Genomic DNA, 24,649 nt, shown 5'->3' on the forward strand with positions numbered 1-24,649 from the left:
TAAAAGACAAAATAAATTGTTGCCAATGATGAAACAATAATGTTTAAAATACTCATTCCCAATCCCATTGTTGAAAACATACTGTGGCGATCGGTGAAGAAGAGGCAGTTCGACTTCTCTTCAAGCACTTTATTGACCGCCTGGACTTATTCTCAACAGAAAGTTACCACTGGGTTTTCATTGATTGGAATACATTCGAATACTGACATACATTTGACATAGAAACTGTACATTGGAGGAGGTTGGGTAGGTGGGGTGGGGTTGGGTGGGGCTGTACATTGGAATACTGACAAAGCCATGCTTGGTCTTTATTGTACAACTGGGTTATGACATTTGTAGGGGCCAGTTTTGAATTGCAGTCTCCCGTAGGTGTTCTTTGAGAGTGTTTTTGAAGGTGGGTAGTGATTCACATTCCTTTACAGCTTTGGGTAGGGCGTTCCACATTGTTGTGGCATAATTGCGAAACGTGTTTAGTCCCTTGTTTGAGCCGAATCTGGGTTTTACATGATTTGTGGAGCTCCCTCTGGTGTTGTGATCGTGGTATTCACTGACCTTTGGGAAGTATTTTGACATGTACATGGGTACCTTGGTCGTGTAGTGTATCTTGTAGACCAGGCCCATTGCAAGATGCTGTACTCTGTCGTCTACTCTAAGCCATCCTAGGTTGGCAAAGTGTGCAGGGGTGAGGTGGGTTCTAGGAGTCAGGTCAAGCAGTAGTCTGACTAGTTTGTTTTGAGATGTTTGTAATTTGGTTTTTAGTGCCTTTGAGGTGCTTTGGTACCATGAGGTGCAAGCATAGTCGTAGTACCCTTGAATGAGTGCTCCTGCCAGAGTCTTCAGGGTATTCTTGTTTACCAGGGAGGAGATCCGGTACAAGAATCGAGTTCGTTGATTGACTTTTTTTATTACATTGGATGCCATTTTGTCACAGGAAAGATTAGCCTCTAGGATGGAACCCAGGTAGGTAATTTCATCTTTCCTTGTGACAATATTGTCACCCACTGTAACTGAGAAGCCGTCGGTCTTGCTGAGTTTGTTATTTGAACCGAAGAGAATGGACTCTGTTTTGCCCATGTGTAATGATAGTTTGTTGTCGGCGAGCCATATGCAGATTTTGCCTAGTTCCGAGCTGAGGGTTTTTTCAACCTGTAACTTGTTCTTGTCAGAGACCAGCAGGGCTGAGTCGTCCGCAAACAGGAACAAGTTGCAGTCACAAGCTGACGACATGTCATTTGCATAAATTAGGAACAGTAGTGGTCCTATATGCTTCCTTGTGGAACACCACAGTTCACTGTGAGGGGCGGGGTTACAATAAAAACAACAACAAACCGCTGGCTAACACTAACACTCACTTTGTATGGCAAGTTAACTACTACTGAATTCACACATTAGCTACCCTAAGTAACTAGCTAGTTCTCTTTCATTAACGTATAGTCCCCAGGTCACACTATCACTATGAATTGAAAATGGGGGACCCTGATGTAAACAAGACAAACGTCTTTCTCTGGTCTGCATCCCCTTAACAATTGTGTGTATTGAGCCATACTGTATTGTACCCATTCTGCAATCTGTTAAATAAAGTTATATTATCATACTGGCCAATCGCGTCTCGCTCTTCGCCATTATGAGATATCTCTTATCTCCTAGCACATAATGTGCTCACGAAACAACAAATGCACTCACATGCACGTGACCAGGCCACGCCCCTGCGTCCCACTATATGACACCGGACATGGTCACACTCTACCTTCCTCTTTTTGTTTCCAACACGGAAGTAGCAGTGCACTCCGTGAACTAGCTGTTATGAAACGCAGGGAGAAATTACACAATGTTGGGTATTCGCCAGAGGTTCACCAGCCCCTGGAATCTTCTCGGCACATCCTAACAGCGCATCGGGCCTGTCCTGGGGTTTCCTCATCATGGCCCTCGCGCAGGTAAGGCACTGTCGAAGCAGCGCCTGTCACATTGGTTGTGCAAGGGCATTGCCCTTTGCTACACGTTGGCTGGACAGGTCCCCCCTGGGGGAGTCAGGGCGCACTCCACTCGTGGAGTGGCGGCTTTTGCCGCCCTGTTAGGGGGGGCCCTCGGTGGAGGACATCTGTGCTGCGGCCTCCTGGTCCTCCCCACGTCCCTTCGTTAAGTTTACCTCGTGGACATGACTGGGGGTTCTGTCTCCCAGGCGGTTCTGAGGTCTGGGACCTCTCCTGCGTCCCACCATTTGGTGGGCTAGCAGGGGTGTGTGCCACGGGGTGCTGTGTCACAAGTGGTCCCGCCTGTGCTGTGCGTTTTCAGGGGTGTCTGGTCCCCCCTTTTTTTGCACTTTGGTGGAGTTGACTGCCTCCCCCCCTTCGTTAGGACGGGCGGGTGGACGGGACTCCCCTCCTCCCTGGTTGGGGCTTACGGGCCCTCAGGGGGTACACTTGTCGGGCCACACGTCTGCTCTGCCCCATATCTCATAATGGCAAAGAGCGAGACGCGATTGGCCAGTATGATAATATAACGAAGGGTTATCCTATAACCTAGTTATATGAATACTGGCTGAGCGTCTCGCTCTTAGCGCCCTGAGGTCCCTTGGATGGGTTTTCAGTGTTGTAAATCTTTCTGAGGAAGGTAGAGTGTGACCATGTCCGGCGTCATATAGTGGGACGCAGGGGCGTGGCCTGGTCACGTGCATGTGAGTGCATTTGTTGTTTCGTGAGCGAGACGCTCAGCCAGTATTCATATAACTAGGTTATAGGATAACCTTTCGTTTTCATTCATTCAGGTCCTAAACTAAACACACAACAACCAATATGTGCCTTTAATGAACATGCATGTTATTTTCAAATGAGAACACTTTTCAGTTACAGTAATCTAATGTTGGGTCTTAAAATAAAAAATTTACATATAGCATGGAAATAACCAACATATTTTCATCTGAGTTGTTTGTGAAATAAACACTTTAAATGTGTATTGTTCCCTGTGTGTTTTTATCATAGAGGTGTGGTTATACTTTTAATCTAGATTGCCTAGACTACATGTTAATCTAATGTTAATCTTAAACAATGATGAGGACTATTTCACCATACATGATGCATCATAGCTTTTTGCTCGCTGATGGGGTCCCATGTTGTGCAGTAGGGCCCTTTTTTCTTTTCGCCCCTGACCTTCAAACAGCCTGAGTCTGCTGGCACTATTCTATTTGGTGCCATGGTATTTTCACCATTTTGGTCACTAAAATGATGCCATTTACCATCAGTATTGTGGTTTAAAGTGGACTATACCACGGTATTATTTAAAGACAAACTTAACATGGTGTCACCATGACTTTTACCATAAAAAATTATTTATAATACCATCAAAATAAATACCATCAAACTACCATGATACTGTACAGTAGCATGGGTAGAAATCCAGCCTATTGCCAGTGAGTTTACTAGGCAAAGTTAATGTGTTCCTCTTGGCTCCCAGACACAGACCTGATATATATCTCTCTTCAGTTCAAGGCGAGGCCTACATTCACCAGTGTCTCAGGTTCTGGGTCAGACAAAGAAGCTACCAGGCCTGCTCAGACAACAAATGTGTTTGTGGACATTGTTTTGTTTTATAGACAGTAAAGGACATTTATTTTGAAATTGAGAGACTTTTCTTTAGTTCAGTTATGGACATCTGAAAAGTAAACTGGACAGTTCAATGCTCAGTAATCACAGGATTATCATGTTTAGAATGATGTATTGAGTTAATTAATGTGGTTGTAATTGCGTATTTGTTATGGTTTGTAACCGACCCCAATCGCACAACACAAGACAGGTATGATGGTTTGCCAAGAAACAGATATTTATTGAACAACAGGGAAATACAGGGAAAAGGGCACTGTCCCTTTAAGGGAGAATCACAAATACAGGAATATAATATGAGGGGAAGGAAAGGTGCCTTTAAGAGGCGGGCAGGAAAAGGGAACACTAAGGGAAAGTAAGGGAACGCCTAAGGGAAGGTTAAGGGAACGCCTTGGGACAGAGGAACTAGAGACTAGGTAAACCAGGGACAAGGAGAACTAGGGAGAGAGGACTAGGGACTAGGAGAGCTAGGGAACAGGAGAAACGGGGACAAGGGGAACTAGGGACAAGGAACTAGGTGGAACTAGAAGGGGAGAACTTGGGACCAGGAACTAGGTGGAACTAGAAAGGGGAGAACTAGGGAACAGGAACTAGGTGGAACTAGAAGGGGAGAACTTGGGACCAGGAACTAGGTGGAACTAGAAAGGGGAGAACTAGGGAACAGGAACTAGGTGGAACTAGAAGGGGAGAACTTGGGACCAGGAACTAGGTGGAACTAGAAAGGGGAGAACTAGGGAACAGGAGGGGACTGAGGCCCGCGGAGGCGGGCTGGGGAACAGGGAGGAACTGGGAGGACTGGTGGAAATCATCTGGGCCGCTCCAGGCGTATGCGTAAAGGTACAGGGACAGCAGCGGGAACGGGGGCAAGGGCACTACGCTGAGTGAGTGACATCACAATCAAAACTCACCCAGGCGTATGCGTAAAGGTACAGGGACAGCAACGGGGCGAGGGCATCGCCACCGGGTGGCTGGCTGTCCGAGCCGAGGACAGAGTGGTGCAGGAACAGGCAGCGGGGCGAGAGCGTCGCCACCGGGGCGCCGGCTGTCCGAGCCGAGGACAAAGTGGTGCTGGAACAGGCGGCGGTGGCGATGGCGGTGGCGAGGGTATCGCCACCGGGGAGCCGGCAGTCCGAGCCGAGGACAGAGTGGTGCTGGAACAGGCGGCGGTGGCGAAGGTGTCGTCACCGGGTAGCCGACTGTCGGAGCCGAGGACAGAGTGGTGCGCCACTGCTTGAGTGCGCACCGGAACCGAGAGACGCGTCGGGGTGCGTCTGCGAGGAGGAGTGTGCCAAGCACGAAGGTCTAGAAGATGCGCGTTGCGCGCTGGTCTGGAGAGCGTGCCAAGCTCGAGGGTTCTTGGAAGATGCGCGTTGCGCGCTGGTCTGGAGAGCGTGCCAAGCTCGAGCGTCCTTGGAAGATGCGCGTTGGTCTGGAGAGCGTGCCAAGCTCGAGGGTTCTTGGAAGATGCGCGTTGCGCGCTGGTCTGGAGAGCGTGCCAAGCTCGAGCGTCCTTGGAAGATGCGCGTTGCGCGCTGGTCTGGAGAGCGTGCCAAGCTCGAGGGTTCTTGGAAGATGCGCGTTGCGCGCTGGTCTGGAGAGCGTGCCAAGCTCGAGCGTCCTTGGAAGATGCGCGTTGCGCGCTGAGGACTGGAGAGCGTCTGCGCTGGTCTGGATGTGCGTCAGGACGAACAGCTGCGCGGGGGTCTGCAGTGGAACGCTGGGGTGCCTCCCGTGGAAGTACAGGGAGCGCAGACCAGTCTCCCCCACAGGCAACGGCGACAGCTGGCGAAGGCTGGAGCAAACATCTCGACGCCGGAGAATGGAACAGCATAGGCAGACAGAGGATCTCCCGAAAGAGTCTAGATGTTTAGAGAATATGACTCGGCAAGTATACAACACGACCCCACGCCAAAACGAGGGGAAGCGCCCTGGTATTTAAAGCCCACAGGGGGACTAATTAGCCTGCCACCACAGGTGCGAGAGATAATAGAATATCGAACAGGTGTGGCCACTAAGGGTAAGGAACGAGAGGGTGGGGGCTAGAGAGAGTGAGTGAGAAGGGAAAATAAACAGTATAGAAGGGAAATAAACAGTATAGGCTTAAAGAAACAGAGAAAAGGTAGTGAGCAGCGGGCAAAACCTCACAGTATCCCCCCCTCCAACGGGAGCCACCCGGCGACCCAAAACAAATACAGACAGAGTGGCAGGGGGCAAAACAAGAGGTACTGGCCAAGCCAGCAGGGGAAGCCACCACAAGAGTGGGGCTAGCAAAAGAAACAGGGTCGCCGAGGGGTAACTGGGGGAACTGGTCTAGAGGAACTGGTCTAGAGGAACTGGGTCTAGAGAACTAGTCTAGAGGAACTGGTCTAGAGAACTGGTCTAGAGGAACTGGTCTAGAGGAACTGGGTCTAGAGAACTGGTCTAGAGCAACTGGTCTAGAGGAACTGAGGGGCAAGCAGGGTAGCAAAGGGGTAACCATGGTAGCACCGGGAAAGGGCTAGCAGAGGGAAGGTTGCTGCCAGGGCACTGATAGCTACAGGGCCTATGCTAGCTGTACTGCTACATCAACATAGAGGCTGCGCTAGCTGCCGAGCTAGGCTAGCAGAGGGAAAGGGTAGCTGCCAAGGCACTGATAGCTACAGGGCCTATGCTAGCTGTACTGCTACATCTACATAGAGGCTGCGCTAGCTGCCGGAGCTAGGCTGGCAGACAGGGCTGGACCAGCATGAGAGAACAAGCTAGCTGGAAGGACAGTCCTAGCTGTGGGAATACTGACCTTGCTAGCTGAAGGGCAGTCCTAGCAGTGGGAGAAACTACACAAAAAAGTGGAGGCCATGCAGAGGGACCGGGTTAGCTGCTTGGGCCTGGCTAGCTACAGGGCCTATGCCAGCTGCAAGGCTGCATTAACATAGAGGCTGTGCTAACAGCCGGGGCCAAGCTAGCAGACCGGGGCCATGCAGAGGGAAACTGGGTTAGCTGCCAGGGCATGGCTAGCTACAGGGCCCATGCCAGCAGCAAGGGCTGCATAAACATAGAGGCTGTGCTAGCAGCCGGGGCAAGACTAGCAGACAGGGGCTCTGCTGAGGGACTGGGTTAGCCGCCAGGGCATGGCTAGCTACAGGGGGGTCAAACAGGGCAAAACGGGAAGCAAACAGGGGAGCTAACCGGGGAGACTAACAAGCTAAACAGGGAAGCTAAACTGGGCTAAACAGGGGAGTAACAGGCTAACAAGGGAGCTAAACAGGACTAACAAGGAAGCTAAACTGGGCTAACAGGGAAGCTAACAGGGCTAACAGGGGAGCTAGAGGGGACAAGAAAAAAAAGGCAAACTCAACATACACAGTCTGTGCTGGCTGGGGTCGTAGACTTGGTGGGGTCGTACTGTTATGGTTTGTAACCGACCCCAATCGCACAACACAAGACAGGTATGATGGTTTGCCAAGAAACAGATATTTATTGAACAACAGGGAAATACAGGGAAAAGGGCACTGTCCCTTTAAGGGAGAATCACAAATACAGGAATATAATATGAGGGGAAGGAAAGGTGCCTTTAAGAGGCGGGCAGGAAAAGGGAACACTAAGGGAAAGTAAGGGAACGCCTAAGGGAAGGTTAAGGGAACGCCTTGGGACAGAGGAACTAGAGACTAGGTAAACCAGGGACAAGGAGAACTAGGGAGAGAGGACTAGGGACTAGGAGAGCTAGGGAACAGGAGAAACGGGGACAAGGGGAACTAGGGACAAGGAACTAGGTGGAACTAGAAGGGGAGAACTTGGGACCAGGAACTAGGTGGAACTAGAAAGGGGAGAACTAGGGAACAGGAACTAGGTGGAACTAGAAGGGGAGAACTTGGGACCAGGAACTAGGTGGAACTAGAAAGGGGAGAACTAGGGAACAGGAACTAGGTGGAACTAGAAGGGGAGAACTTGGGACCAGGAACTAGGTGGAACTAGAAAGGGGAGAACTAGGGAACAGGAGGGGACTGAGGCCCGCGGAGGCGGGCTGGGGAACAGGGAGGAACTGGGAGGACTGGTGGAAATCATCTGGGCCGCTCCAGGCGTATGCGTAAAGGTACAGGGACAGCAGCGGGAACGGGGGCAAGGGCACTACGCTGAGTGAGTGACATCACAATCAAAACTCACCCAGGCGTATGCGTAAAGGTACAGGGACAGCAACGGGGCGAGGGCATCGCCACCGGGTGGCTGGCTGTCCGAGCCGAGGACAGAGTGGTGCAGGAACAGGCAGCGGGGCGAGAGCGTCGCCACCGGGGCGCCGGCTGTCCGAGCCGAGGACAAAGTGGTGCTGGAACAGGCGGCGGTGGCGATGGCGGTGGCGAGGGTATCGCCACCGGGGAGCCGGCAGTCCGAGCCGAGGACAGAGTGGTGCTGGAACAGGCGGCGGTGGCGAAGGTGTCGTCACCGGGTAGCCGACTGTCGGAGCCGAGGACAGAGTGGTGCGCCACTGCTTGAGTGCGCACCGGAACCGAGAGACGCGTCGGGGTGCGTCTGCGAGGAGGAGTGTGCCAAGCACGAAGGTCTAGAAGATGCGCGTTGCGCGCTGGTCTGGAGAGCGTGCCAAGCTCGAGGGTTCTTGGAAGATGTGCGTTGCGCGCTGGTCTGGAGAGCGTGCCAAGCTCGAGCGTCCTTGGAAGATGCGCGTTGGTCTGGAGAGCGTGCCAAGCTCGAGGGTTCTTGGAAGATGCGCGTTGCGCGCTGGTCTGGAGAGCGTGCCAAGCTCGAGCGTCCTTGGAAGATGCGCGTTGCGCGCTGGTCTGGAGAGCGTGCCAAGCTCGAGGGTTCTTGGAAGATGCGCGTTGCGCGCTGGTCTGGAGAGCGTGCCAAGCTCGAGCGTCCTTGGAAGATGCGCGTTGCGCGCTGAGGACTGGAGAGCGTCTGCGCTGGTCTGGATGTGCGTCAGGACGAACAGCTGCGCGGGGGTCTGCAGTGGAACGCTGGGGTGCCTCCCGTGGAAGTACAGGGAGCGCAGACCAGTCTCCCCCACAGGCAACGGCGACAGCTGGCGAAGGCTGGAGCAAACATCTCGACGCCGGAGAATGGAACAGCATAGGCAGACAGAGGATCTCCCGAAAGAGTCTAGATGTTTAGAGAATATGACTCGGCAAGTATACAACACGACCCCACGCCAAAACGAGGGGAAGCGCCCTGGTATTTAAAGCCCACAGGGGGACTAATTAGCCTGCCACCACAGGTGCGAGAGATAATAGAATATCGAACAGGTGTGGCCACTAAGGGTAAGGAACGAGAGGGTGGGGGCTAGAGAGAGTGAGTGAGAAGGGAAAATAAACAGTATAGAAGGGAAATAAACAGTATAGGCTTAAAGAAACAGAGAAAAGGTAGTGAGCAGCGGGCAAAACCTCACAGTATTAGTCAATTCAGTCCTTGAAGTGCTGAAGGGATTAAGCTGTCTGAAGGTGGGGGGATTGAGTGTAGCATGGGTAGAAATTCAGCCTATTGTCATTGAGTTTACTAGGCAAAGTTAATGTGTTCCTCTTGATCTCAGGTACAGCAGAGACCCAATATATCTCTGTTTGGCCGCCACCCCTTAGTTAATTGTCTTCCGCCCCCCAAAGTTTATGGATGTTTGAGTGAACCCTCCATCTTGACCACCTGACCTTATTGCAAGTTGTTATGTAGTTATTGAAGACATACCTGTATTGCTCTTCATTGTCCAAGTGTTTTGTGAGTGCTGTATCATGCAGTTCCTACAGTAAACTCCTTGAAGAGGCTTATCATTGTCGTGGCATCTCTTTACTCACACACCTCCATCGCACACAAGTGTAATGATATACTGCAGTTAAGACCACAACAATACTTGTTCCTAAGGGCTTCCAGTACTAGCCCAACCATTCCATTGACCATATTCACATGGCGGCCATTTTGCTCTTACAGTATGTCATTGATTGATTGAAAACTTTATTAACAGATTGCAGAATTGGTACAATACAGTCTTGTTCGTCTTGTTTACATCAGGGTCCCCCATTTTCCATTCATCCAGACATTTATGACATACAAGATATACAAATATACAGTACTGTTTGAGAGAAATAATTTGTTTGAGATCATAAAAAAATATATATACATTCGAGGGGGAAGAAACTGTACATTGGAGGGGGTTGGGTGGGGGGGGGGGGAGGGGTTGGACATTTACCTGGGCCAGTTTAGAATTGCAGCCACCCGTAGGTGCTCTTTGAGAGTGGTTTTGAAGGAGGGTAGGGATTCACATTATTTTACGGCTGTGGGTACGGCGTTCCACATTGTTGTGGCATAATTGCGAAACGTGTTTAGTCCCTTGTTAGAGCCGAATCTGGGTTGAACATGATTTGTACCCATATACATGTCGAAATACTTCCCAAAAGACAGTGAATACCACGACCACAACACCAGAGGGAGTTCCACAAATCATGTTCAACCCAGATTCGGCACAAACAAGGGACTAAACATGTTTCGCAATTATGCCACATAAATGTGGAACGCCCTACCCACAGCCGTAAAATAATGTGAATCCCTACCCTCCTTCAAAACCGCTCTCAAAGAGCACCTACGGGAGGCTGCAATTCAAAACTGGCCCCCGTAAATGTCCAACCTCCCCCTCCCACCCACCCACCCCATGTGTGAATATGGTCAATTAAGCTACCTCCAAGGACATGAGAGCTTTACCTTCTAACCTTCTGGTCGGCCTCAGCTGGACCAAGCGAGTGTGTATCCCTGGCTCAGAAGCACATGTCACAGGGGCGAGGGTATTTTCTTCTGGAATAATCTCTGGGTGGAAAGAAAAAACAATAAACAAATACAGGGGTTTGTGAGGTTTGAACCAGTGCTCCTCAGAAGGGAAAATAAGATAAGTTTATTATCACCTTAATGGACATAGAAATTAGACGAGTGATAATGGCGGTATAGTCACCCTTTCTCAAGGAGGTCTCTCGGGTTGATGAGAAAGATCTACACTCTCTCCGTTTCACAAATCCGGTCCCCTCATAGCTGTTTTGCCGGTGAGCTGAAAAGTCATATGGACACAATTGGAGAGTTCAATCTATAAAGTAGAGTCAAAAAGTTATCATGAATGGTAACACAGAGGCAGTGCTGATTAGCTGTTCAATCTAACAATAGCATAAAGTTATCATGAATGGTGAGACAGAGGCAGTGCTGATTAGCTGTTCAATCTAACAATAGCATAAAGTTATCATGAATGGTGAGACAGAGGCAGGTACGTAACGTGTGTGAACGGATGGCACACACTTCTCAAACGGCGGAACGACGAAAAGCTGAAACTCCTTCTCTTTGGCCCATTTGGATATGGCTCTCCCTCCATCCTCTGTTTTTGCCTGCGATGAAAAAATATAAAGAAAGACGACAAGTTTAAAAGGCCCATGATGAAATGATTATCAAAGGAAACCATACTGGGAATAGGATTATTTTCTTTCTGTTGTCACTGCTGAATGTTGTTCATGTTTCAGCATGTGATCTATAGAGTGAGTTTCTAAAGATCCCCTATTTGATCAGTCTGTATTTGTGTGTGTGTGTGCATAGGCTCCGATTTCAAATTCCCTCATGGCCTTGTATTTCCATGGCTATATCAGTTATTGTTTGTTGACCCTATTGCAGACCATGAAACTGCATATATTTAAACAGTGGGACACGCCCTCTCTGTTGGATTAACAATGATGTCTTGAGGTCATGAGTCATCAGAAAAAAGGAACAGCCTTCGGCTTGTTCATCCAGCCCTCACCACTGTGTAATTTACTGATACCAGCTGGGGTTTTAAAGTGTGCTTGCAATAATTCTTAGCATACCACTGACACTGACTGTGTACGCTGGTGGTGACCGGCTTTGAAGTTGTCGTGCAACCCGTAGCCCTGCTTGTGTTTTGCTGTTGTATTTTGCTCTAAATGTGTTAGTTTCCAGTGGTGCAGGGATACTTGAATAGGTAGGTTAACTGTGATCCAAATCCTCTGACCTACTTCAGTAGGTATTAGTATCAGCTTTATAGTAAAATCTCAATCAAAACATGAAAAAGATCATTTAAAAGTCTTATGATTTCCTGCAAGGATTTAAAGGTACACTGTCAAATAAATAAAGCAGATTTGTTGTGCCCATAATCTCACACATAATAACACACTCAAAACTACAAACTGTATTGTACAAACTCAACTGGATTGAGAGTAGGAAGGTGTGATGTCATTATATGATGTCACATATTCCAGGAATGATTAAATACAGCCAAGTGAAAATGAAAAATTTATTAAATAATACATATAAATAAAAATTAAGGTCTTGATATGTTTTCATTTTCATCGTTTCATTGAGCTCTATTTAATATTCCTATATATAATATATATATATATATATATATATATATATATATATATATATATATATATATATATATATATATATATATATATATATATATATATATATATATATATATATATATATATATATATATATATATATATATATATATAATATGGGACTCTCAAGCCCAATGAATTTATACAAAACAGTTTTGAGATATTTGTGAGAATATGGGCAGAGATTCTTGGGTGGAGTATTCCTTTAAAGGCCATTTCATTATAAGGCTAATTCATTGATAAGATGCAGGCTACCAAGGAATTATATTTACTCTATTAATGTATGTATTTAATGATCTGTTCATCTAGTAATTAGTTATTAATTCAATGAGTCTATATTGACCCATTTGTCACTGTTGCAAATCAGCTTGAGTCTAAGTAGCCAAGTCTCAAGTCAAGTTATTATTTTATAAACATGCAAATCTCAAATCTACATTTCTCTTCATATAGTCTCAAGTCCCTGGCTCTGCTTTGTATTATGTGTGCAACTGCATGGTTCCCCACAAATCAGGCCGGACACATGTGGTGCTACGCAGAGATAAACAAGCAACTACTAAATGCCAGGCCCCTTGTGAGTCACTCTCTCAAAGAGCCCTCCTGCAACAAGCCTCTCCACTGTGTCCCTCTCCGGCACAGCAAGCCTGTTGCTCTCTCTCACAGTGTTTGTTTCCCAACCGTACTGGAGGCACAGTGCCGTATGGATACAAGCATCACTGGTCACTGGTGGGAAGACATGGCCGCTATTTATAGCTGACCAAAATGACAGGACATGGGGATGCCCCATGGGAAATCTCCCCGGCAATATAAACCCACAGCATTATAAGTAGGGGAAGGCGTCGGAATGGTGAAGATACTATAGTCCAGCCAGGGACTTGAATGGCAACGTTATAGTTTAGCTTCCGATGTCACTTCTTGTAACTGAAGGGGATGTTGCGTCATGGGGTGTTGGTGATATGTTTGTTTCTCAATGTATTTGTTAAATCAAGAAGACAGAACGACATGACTGAAATCATGGCCTGTGTTTAAATATTAAATAAGTAACGCTACATCCATCGGTTTTATATACAAACTAAATAACTAACACACACATCCATTCTACAATACATTTGTGTTCCTGCGTGCATAAGGAGATGGCTAATACAGTGAGTGTCTCTTTCTAGATTGGGGTCATGATATTCCCTGGGGATCCCCTGTCCTGCGAAATGCAACTGTGTGTACAGTCGGGTCCAACCCCTTGCCACAGAGCAAACACACAGGGGGTATTTTAAGCCTCTGGGAACTCGGGGGTGGATGGTGGTGTGTGTGTGTGTGTGTGTGTGTGTGTGTGTGTGTGTGTGTGTGTGTGTGTGTGTGTGTGTGTGTGTGTGTGTGTGTGTGTGTGTGTGTGTGTGTGTGCGCGTGCGTGCGTGCGCGTGCATGCGTGTGTGTGTGTGTGTGTGTGTGTGACAGGCTAGACCAGTACACACTCAACCACCCTCAGGCTACATGGTGCATGGGGGAGTGCAGATAGTGGTAGGTAGTTATTGACCAGGACTTGTAAAAAGCTTTGTCCATTTGGGTGCTTTTTATCTGACTGCATCACCACACAGTGTGACACAAAATAATGCACTGAGCTGCCATGGCTTGTTATGTCAACGTCAGTGAATTAGCTATAGGCAGCACTTAACTCTGAACAGCAGTCTGTCTTTACAAACAAGGTCATTTTCAGGACATTGATTTTTGTATTTTTTTTTTATTTTTTATACAACTACCTTCCTTAACCGTTAGTTTTCTTTTCAGGCATAATTTGCTCATTTTAAAATAAATGTTTTGAGGTCCTTTGACCTACTTTTATTAACTCAACAAAAGTCAAAGAAATAATGTCTTTCATTTAGAATGAGCTGTGTGGATGAGCTTTAAATAAGCAACAGCTTTCTTCTGTGCCAGATCCTCAAGTGCCGCTAACAAGTCTCCACTTGCCCTCTGACATCACTGGCACCATAACATGTTATTCACCACCATAAACACTTGCTCTTTCAGCTACAAGGCTACATTAGCAATGTGAAAATGGTTGGTTTGGCTTCCTCTTTCCTTGTCATTTTCTCATACTCTCTTTTTATCTTACATCCATGTAAAATCATGTGGCCAATGACAACGGTGGAAGGCTTTTTTTTTCTTTTTTTTTTTAGAAACAAACACTTCTGGTTGGTGTCACTTCTGACCGCAATGATACGATATGGACAGCAGATTAAAGGCCTTTACAGTTACATTGCATTACAGTGGGCTGCCCTCGCAAAGGACAACATAGAAGGCCTGTGCTGTCCTAAAATACTTAACTTTAAATACTATAGTTTGTAGGGCAGTACTCGTATAGTAGTATTAGTGCATACACATGTAGAGGGATACAGATGTAGTGGTATTCATACACATGTAGAGGGATACAGATGTAATGGTATTCATACAGTACACATGTAAAGGGATACAGATGTAGTGGTATTCATACACATGTAGAGGTTTACAGATGTAGTGGTATTCATACAGTACACATGTAGAGGGATACAGATGTAGTGGTATTCATACAGTACACATGTAAAGGGATACAGATGTAGTGGTATTCATACACATGTAGAGGTTTACAGATGTAGTGGTGTGGTATTCATACAGTACACATGTAAAGGGATACAGATGTAGTGGTATTCATACAGTACACATGTAAAGGGATACAGATGTAGTGGTATTCATACACATGTAGAGGTTTGCAGATGTAGTGGTATTTATACAGTACACATGTAAAGGGATACAGATGTAGTGGTATTCATACACATGTAGAGGTTTACAGATGTAGTGGTATTCATACAGTACACATGTAAAGGGATACAGATGTAGTGGTATTCATACACATGTAGAGGGTTACAGATTTAGTGGTACACATGTAGAGGGATACAGATGTAGTGGTATTCATATGTAGCCACCTGAATATGTCTGACTATTATTCAGGGTGTCTAACGCTAATCTTTTGCATTCCCTGTGTTCACGAGGACGTTGTAACCGGTTGACCGCTCTTGATCATCCCTACCCCGACATTGACTCTTAACTTGCTGCTCTCTTTGATTCTCCCTATCCTAAACATTGACACTTCATAGTGGGACAGGATACAGGTGCCGCCAGGGGCGCTGGTGGGCACGGGGGGGGGGGCAGGGAGCCCCAGGTCAAGAAGAATGGGTTCAGAGCACGGTGCAGCAGGGAGGGGCTTCCTCTTCAGCGTTTTCCACGGAGGAAGAAGGACGTCTGGAACGAGAGCTCCGGAGATTCAGCACGCGAGGAATAAACTCAGTTACAAAACGGGTTATCCTAGAAGTATGCGGTAGTTTAGCGTTTGGTTAATGCGCCAGATAAACTCAGTTACACAACGGGTTATCCTAGAAGTATGCGGTAGCTTAGCGTTTGGTTAATGTGCCAGAGACACTGTGAATGAACCAACAGGCGAGCATCGCCGAAGACCAGGTGGTAGATATTGTCCACCTTGCGTTAGCTGTGTATAGGCGTCATAGCAGGGGGGTTCACCACGACCCACAGCTTAGCTTTGTTTAGGCGAGCACCACAGTTTAGCCCGCGTGTCGGCCCACCTCTTCAGCCCAGCAGAGGACGCCACTACACTGCACGCTCCTCCAGCCCCTCCAAGCCGTTGCCCAAGCAGCTCACCTGCCCCAGCGTCTACCCCGCCCCGCTGCCTGTTATCGCGGGATCTCCCGACGGCCATCTTAACACCCGGACTAGTGATGGTGAGAGTAGGCCCGCCATCTTGGATACGTACAGCGGCGCTCCGAGTGCTGAAACGTTATCGGTAGCCAATTCACTGTGTGGCGCAGGCTCTCTAAGGGCGAAGATAAACGGTGCTTTGAACGAACACTGGCAGCAGTGTCTAGGGGCGCCCCAACCATTTATTGTTTTGGGGAAAAAGCCGGCTTTAGATAGGACTTTTATTTGCTAATGTGGGCCCACTGTTAATTTCTTTTGAGTGTAATAATAACATGTGGTTCTTTATAAAATTCCCATTGAACTCATTTACTATTTACCTTGTGCTCACCTACCGCGAAGCGGAGCAGTAGATAACTCTTAAAGGGAAGTTCAAGGTTCTTACTGTGTCTGTAATATAGGGTGAGAGCACTAGGTGCCCAGTGTGGGAATAACTTTCCTCCATGTGTATTGTAGAGCGAGCGCACTAGGTGCCCAGTGTGGGAATAACTTTCCTCCATGTGTATTGTAGAGCGAGAGCACTAGGTGCCCAGTGTGGGAATAACTTTCCTCCATGTGTATTGTAGAGCGAGAGCACTAGGTGCCCAGTGTGGGAATAACTTTCCTAATGGAGTAATATAATTGTATATTGAACCAGACTCTATATAAAGGAGACGTAAATGGGAACACTGTGTATGAGTCTTTAATATGCATTTTGTCTAACCCTTTTCCTCTCCGGGTAATGCTCATTATGGTTTAACCCTTTCTGTCACACTCCCAGGTCAGATCAAGCCTGGGAGAGTCAACACCACAGACATGATGTGAACAATAGTGTCCTACCACCCTCTAGTGGTCATCCGCAGACGGTGCAGGCCAGCACAGTAAACATGTTGACTAATGTATTAACTATAATTAATGGTATGATTAATGTGGTGTCATGGTGTGTACTGTTGTTGACCTTCCCTTACCTTGTGTGATGTGGTTCCCCTGTTTTGGTTTTGTGTTTATGAGATTGCTTTGGTGTTTAGTTGGTGTTAATTGTTTCTCTGTTTTAGACTGGCCTGCCAGGTGTTTTCAATCATGATTAGTCTAGGTATTTAAGTGTGTGTCTTTCTCTCCTCGTCGTGGCATCATTTCCTCCAGTTCCTCTGTGTTCCCCTGCTCGTCGTGTCTCCTGTCTTCTCCCTTGCCTTGCTGTTTTTGTATTGAGAGTTTGTAAGTAGATTTAGTATTTTGTTTCGTTGAGTTTTATTTTCCGTGTTCACAGTTCAGTTCTATGTTATTAGCGCCAGCTCGGCTGAGCCGTTTATGTTTCTTTTTGTAACGTGCCGTCGTCATCTAGTAAAGTCTGTATATACACGTTATCCTGCCGTCTCTGCCTCCTCCATTCCTGTCCGCAAACTGAGTTCTCATCGCCTTCCCTCACTACCCCACCAATCGTAACAGAATGACGCCACCACTCAAGAACTCAGCGGACAAAGTCCAGGAGACATTGGCCATCGTGCGTGGCATGATAGACGGGGATCTGGTAAACTATACTCCTGCTAAGTGGGTCTTCTGGCTAAAGTTGATAGACAACGTAGCGAAGGAGAGTCCGACACAGGTGCCTCAGATGAGGGTTATGGCTGACTAGGTCTGTGCCCTCATGGAGACAGCTAGGCAAGCCTCGTCTTTTAGCCTAGCTCCTGCAGTTAGCCAGGCTCTCCCAGCTAGCATAAGACTCACGGTCAGCCTAGCTCCTGAAGCTAACCAGACGTCCACAGTTAGCACAACCCCGTCTGCTAGCTTAGCCTCTGCAGCTAACCAGGCATCTACTGTTAGCTTAGCCTCTGCAGCTAGCCAGCTAGCCTAGCCCCTACAGCTAGCCTAGTCCCTACAGCTAGCCCAGTCCCTACAGCTAGCATTACCCCGACAGCTAGCCTAGCCCCTACAGCTAGCCTAGCCCCTACAGCTAGCCTAGCCCCTACAGCTAGCTCAGGGCCCACAGTTGGCCTAGTCCCGACAGCTAGCCTAGCCCCTACAGCTAGCCTAGCCCCTACAGCTAGCTCAGGGCCCACGGTTGGCCTAGCCCCCGCAGCTCGCAGGCCTCAGAGTTCTGGCAAGACTCTGAGGGCGGGCGGGGCTAGTGCCGCCGACAAGGCTTCCACAGCTGATCCGGTCGTCACTGCCAGCCTGATTCCGATCGGCGTAGTCCCGGCTGTCACCGCTCCTCCTCCGGCTTCCACGCCCTGCCCAGCCTCTATGCCTGGTGCAGCCTCTACACTGGGTCCAGACTCCTCATCCCCGGATCCTACACCACGCCTCGCCGCCGAGACCAGTCCGGTCTCCGCGCCCTGCCCGGCCTCTACACCTGGTCCGGCTGCTGTGCCGGCTCCCGGCTCCTCGACTGATCCTGGCTCCCCGTCTGGTCCAGCTCTGCGCCGTGATCGGCGTCCTGGTCCTCGCCGTGGTCTTCGCCGTGTCTTCGCCGTGGTCTGCGTGGGATCCTGCTCCGGGGGTCGTCGCCGCCGCACCTCCGTTCCGGCTCTCCTGAACCGGTCCCTAGTCCGGCGGCTGGAGGGTCTCTCGTCCGGGATCCTGCTCCGGGGTCCAGCTCCCCTTCCCGGGCTTCTGCACCTGTCCCCACCCCCCCTCGTCGGGCCTCTGTTCCCAGGTCCAGCCCCCCTCCCCGGGTCTCGGTGCCCATCCCCACCCCCCCTCGTCGGGCCTCTGTTCCCAGGTCCTGCCCCCCTCCCCGGGTCTCGGCGCCCGTCCCCACCCCCCCTCGTCGGGCCTCTGCTCCCAGCTCCGGCTTCCCTTTCCAGCTCCCTGTTTCTTTCCCCGCCTCCCCTCTCCGGGCCTCTGTTCCCTTCCCCGCTCCTCCTCTCCGGGCCTCTGTTCCCGTCCCCACCCCCCCTCTCCGGGCATCTGCGCCCGTTTTCAACCCCCCTGGCTGCTATGCCCCTCCTGGGTTTTTTCCTCGGCCTTCCGGCCCCAGTTCTCCGGGTCCTCGCCCTGGGTTTTTTCCGGGGTCCCGGCCTCCTGCTTCGCCCGTGGGCGGACGATATTCTCGGGGGTCTGGAAGCCCCCCGTTCGGGTGGTGGGTACTGTCACACTCCCAGGTCAGATCAAGCCTGGGAGAGTCAACACCACAGACATGATGTGAACAATGGTCTCCTACCACCCTCTAGTGGTCATCCGCAGACGGTGCAGGCCAGCACAGTAAACATGTTGACTAATTTATTAACTATAATTAATGGTATGATTAATGTGGTGTCATGGTGTGTACTGTTGTTGACCTTCCCTTACCTTGTGTGATGTGGTTCCCCTGTTTTGGTTTTGTGTTTATGAGATTGCTTTGGTGTTTAGTTGGTGTTAATTGTTTCTCTGTTTTAGACTGGCCTGCCAGGTGTTTTCAATCATGATTAGTCTAGGTATTTAAGTGTGTGTCTTTCTCTCCTCGTCGTGGCGTCATTTCCTCCAGTTCCTCGGTGTTCCCCTGCTCGTCGTGTCTCCTGTCTTCTCCCTTGCCTTGCTGTTTTTGTATTGAGAGTTTGTAAGTAGATTTAGTATTTTGTTACGTTGAGTTTTATTTTCCGTGTTCACAGTTCAGTTCTATGTTATTAGCGCCAGCTCGGCTGAGCCGTTTATGTTTCTTTTTGTAACGTGCCGTCGTCATCTAGTAAATTCTGTATATATACGTTATCCTGCCGTCTCTGCCTCCTCTATTCCTGTCCGCAAACTGAGTTCTCATCGCCTTCCCTCACTACCCCACCAATCGTAACACCTTTCCCCACCCCCTGCCTATAGTTTATTGTGAAAGGTCTTCACTCATCATTAAGGAAGAGTACTGCTTTGGGGAGCGAATATTCATCCATCTTGCTGCCATCAGGTGTGGGAGGGCTCAGGAAGTATTGGGGGAAGTGTGAGTGTGTGGGGAGCTACTGCTGATCGCCCTGGAGGGCCAGAAGGACCAGAGTACCATCCCTAGGTCAGTGAATCCTAGGCCCCATCCACTCCTGCTGCTCGACCTCCACTTCAACATTCCTGGTCTACAGTCGGGGATCCAGCTGGACTCAGCTCTGCTGCATTCTCGCTACCAGGTGGCCGTGTACAACCACTCCCATAAAGCAGAGATAATCCACCCTGCTACACATACACAGATATAGTGGTAAAAATATACATGTAGAGGGGTACTGTACAAAGGCAAATGGCAGTAACGAGAGGATGCTCGCTGTACAAGAGAAAGTGAAACGCATACTGTGGGCAGAATCATGCTGCTGCCTTCAAGTCACAGGAAGTAAACATGAAATTGTGTTAGTTGATAGCAATCTGTCACGATCCCACAGTAGTCTATTCTTCCTGTCATGTGACGTTTATTGACAAGAAATGGAGAGATGTCAAAGTATTTGAAATGCGCAACTTCTGTATGTAGTTCTATTCTTCCCTGATCCCTGAAGTAGAATTATAATTACTTTTGATACAAAATAAAACAGGTATTGATATTGACTAGGACTTTCCACATCCCAGTTCTTGTTTTCTGCCCCACCAAACAAGTATTTCACCATTCATCATCACTATTTCTTCCCACGGTTCAACGGTAAATAGTTTAAATTGTCCTGAGTTTCAGTTATATTCACGACACATCCAAATGGACATTCAAACAAGCCCCTGCATGACCTTCAATCTTAAAGCTGCACCCGGTGGTTTTTTTACGACGACTAACTTCTGAAAAGTCTAAATAGGATGACCTTTGGTTCACTTTGTTTCAAAGGGTAATTTTTGGGATTTGACGATTATAAACAATATTAAAGCATTTGTAACTAGTATTATTATTGAGGGAATTGTTTTCTTCTCAAAACTACCCAGTGCAGCTTTAAATTACAATAAGGCATGATTTCTCAGAGGTGTAACACCTGCTTTTCAGACTCACCAATTGCTATTGATGTCCTCCAATGAGAGTATTCCTGACTGAGAGAATAAGTCACGCTGTATCCACACGGGTGAGTCACTCGATCCACCTTCTCCCAGTGTGAACCAAGCCACCACAGCCCATGTCAAAATGATCCTAGCCTGTTGAATGCTGCCTGTGTATCTACTGTAGGCTACTTAGTTCATCAGTGGTGACAATGAGGCTGCAAGTGTGCTTATATGAGGAAGTGTATGTGGTTTTACGTGCACGCCTCAGTGACAGTAGGAGCGGACTTTGCTCTTTAACCCATGGCCTGAGGGATTTCCTCTTTCAGTGTGAGCCTGGACGACAGCATACATTGTGGGGACAGATAGTATACATTATTGGGGGGGGGGGGGAGGGGTGCGTGAGAGAGAGAGGTAAGAGCATTTGCCAAATGCCTAAAATGTAAATGTTTGAGCATGTATGTGTGTTACGACCAAGCCTATGTGACTTGCCCTAAGACCTCAATTGTCACAGGAATATGGCTCGTTTACCCCCCAGGAAAACAGGAATCGGACAAGTTTTACCAAAAATAACTATATTTATTTGAACAACTATCTAAATGACAAAAAAGAATGGAGAGCTGGGTGCCCCAGCTTCCATGGTTTGGGATATAAGTAACAAAATAGCACATGGACAAAAATATAACAAAGAGCAAAATGGCCAAAATGGTGAGAGCACAAGGTGAGAGCTGGTAAGGCCAGGGGTTCTCAACCTTTCTGCTGCCAAGGCACCCCTGTGTTCAATAAAATATTCCAGAGCACCCCTACATACGATAAAGACTTTTCCGGTCCTGTCTTCTGCTACAACGATGACAAAAGTGCTTGCTTTCAAAATAATGTTTATTTAAGAAACCGGGAAACACATTTGTGTGTATATGCAGGCTATATAATGCATTATTAACAGGTGTTTCAGGTCTAAATGGCTTAGTACTGTTGACATTACACTGCTTGTAGTAGTAAATCAAATAGCATATTTCTTTAAATAAAATTACAGAAAATTATCACTAAAGTGCTATCTGTTGCAGCTGCACTCTTTTCCATAAAAATAGCATATTTGGATAAGTGTGACCATTTCTCAAAAACTGAAAATCATGTATTTTTTTTTATAAATACAGAAAAGGATCACTAAAGTGCTATCTGTTGCAGCTCCACTGTTCTCCATAGAAATAGCATATTTGGATAAGTGTGACCATTTCACAGAAAAGGATCACCAAGTTACCATTTCTCAAAAAATATAAATAAATACAGAAAATAAGCACTCGTTCACTCAGTGGACATTTCTAGCTCAATGCAAGGTCTGCTGCTGCTGGCTAATAATACGGTCAATACGTGGGGAGATCTTTGACAAGGCAACACGCATGTCAAGCCTCAAGGCTCAACTTGGCCCTATATTTTGTTTTCAGCACTGTCATGGATGAAAAGCCAGCTTCACACAGATATGTGGTGCTGAATGGTATCAACACCTTAACTGCTACATCATGAGATACTTGGTACTCAGCACCACACTCTGAAACGAGCTCTCCAGGTGGTATCAGATGAGATTTCAATGAGTTCTTCCAAGAGTTTGGATGGAGATGTGTCAGGAAGCTTTGTCTCAATGGGTCTCATTCCCGAAATTTTTTCAAAGAGTTATTCTGGAAGACTTATCTTGGAACCACTGAGACAGAATCAATGACAAGTTCACTCTGAGTCCTGAACGTGCTGGTAATATGTCTTAAGTGGTTGAAACGGTTGCACAAATGATATGATTTGATATCTGCTTGGAAAATGGCATTCTGTCTTAAACTCGAAACGCGCGTTCCCGTTCAGGTCATTTGCATACAAAACAACGCCTCCAGAAGTGGAAGTGCTTTGCGAGTCTTGCGAGCCATCAAAAGTCAAAACTAGATTAGATTAATGTATTGGCATCATATACAGCTCGTGGTACACCTGCCGCAGCGCGCGCACACACACACGCGCGCGCGCGCAGTACTGTATATGAATGAATGAATGAAATATAATATATTGTAGTGATTGTTAATGGTACATAATTCACCCACGGAACTATTGTTAGGAACAAGAGTTCCGCCCGAACATTATATGAGGTGGCACTGCCTGCCACCACACACGAGTCGTTCTGCACGCAACGGAGCAGTAGCTTGTTGTATTTTGTGTATTGAATAAAAGCTGTTCGCTCTACCGAGCTACCGTCTCCGACTCCCATCTCTCGGCACTACACTGGTGACCCTGACGTTGGTCTCGCTGAAGTATCAGGGACCGAACCGAACATGGCAAACGATGCCGTTATTATTCGATTGCCGGAGTTTTGGGAGCATTCTGCGGCGGCGTGGTTCGCGCAAGCGGAGGCGCAGTTCGCCCTACGAGGGGTTGACGACGACGCCGCGCGATATTACCACGTCGTCTCGAGCCTCGGGAGCACTACAGCGGCGAGGACGGTAGGCTTCATAACAGCTCCGCCTGCACGGAATAAATATGAGGCGTTTAAGACGCACCTACTCAGAATATTCGAGTTGTCGCCGTCTGAGCGGGCCCGACGCTTGTTGGATATACGTGGCTTGGGAGACAGCAAGCCGTCGGCGCATATGGAGATGATGCTGAACCTGCTGGGCGCCGAGCAGCCGAACTTTTTATTTAAAGAGCTGTTCCTCAGACACATGCCGCCACGGGTGCAGACGGCACTAGCCAATACAAACATTGTGGATCCCCGTGCTCTGGCAGAGGAGGCAGATCGGTTCTACCTGGCCACTCGACACTTTACCCCGGGGCTAATAGCCTCGACTCGCGGTTACACGCCGCAGGGGGGTGGGGCGAGGAAGAACAGGAGCAGCGCTGCCGCAGGCCTGTGTTTTTACCACGCACGTTTCGGCGCCAGGGCGACAAGATGCCGTTCCCCTTGCACTTTCGGCATAACGCAGAAACGCAGACACCTGCGCCCAGTAGCAGCGGTGAGCGCAGGTATGTCGGACCGGCTGCTTTTCATTAGAGACACACTCTCCGGTTGCAAATTCCTCTGCGACACCGGAGCTCAGAGGAGCGTCCTGCCAGCTACGAAAGAGGACACCGCCGGCGATAATAGAGGTCCACGCCTGACGACCGCCAACGATACCCCTATCCGCACCTACGGTACAAGGACCGTGGAACTGTGTTTTGGGGGCCAGCGGTTCACGTGGGACTGCATCACGGCCGACATTTCGTTCCCACTACTGGGGGCAGATTTCCTGGGTGCACACGGTCTCCTCGTGGACATTAGACATGGCCGCCTAATAAACGCACAGACACGGGCTTCGTTGGCATGTGTCCGCGATGAGGCGACATACGGCGGCCTTCTTACAGCTTTCACCGACCACAAACCCCTCACGACGTCTGAGTCAAAGGTAGCGGAGCCGTGGTCGGCACGACAACAGCTCACGTACGATTCCGAGTGCGCCGCGAGACACGTCGCCGAGAAGCCCAACGTCGTCGTCGGAGCTGTACAGCCGGACCTCGACTACGTCAACAGGGGCTCGGAGCAGGCCTCCGACCACGACATCCAGGCCCTCGGGACTGCAGATTCCAGTCTACGCCGGGAGGACGTCGCGATTGGTCACTCGGGTCCGACGCTGCTGAATGACCTATCCACCGGACACCCTAGCCCACAGGCCCCTGAGGACTGGCGAAGGCTCGCCTTTGAGGTGGGGTACAACCACCACAAGATGGAACCCGCCCACGTAGACATTTCCCAGCCCTTAGAGCTGGCCCTCTCCCCCCGCCGAGGCCGTGCGCCGCTACCCCGGGACCCGCCAACGACGGAGCCGCCGTTGGCCTCGTCGACGTCTGTGCCCCCGGGTGTCGGGGAGGACACGGGCGCTTGCGCCGCCCCTACCTCCCCGCCCCTGGCTTTCCGCACTCACCGTGGCCGGTTCATGCCCCCGGGCGCCGTGGAGGGCGCGATCGCTTGCACCGCGCCCCGGGTTGTCCGCTCACGCCGCGGCCGGGTCGTGGTCTCTCCCCGCCGTGGAGATTTTGACCATGGTTGAATTCTGGGGGGGCTTGTGT

Source organism: Notolepis coatsorum, assembly GCF_963971535.1.
Source record: "Notolepis coatsorum genome assembly, chromosome: 17".
NCBI classification, from domain to species: domain Eukaryota; kingdom Metazoa; phylum Chordata; class Actinopteri; order Aulopiformes; family Paralepididae; genus Notolepis; species Notolepis coatsorum.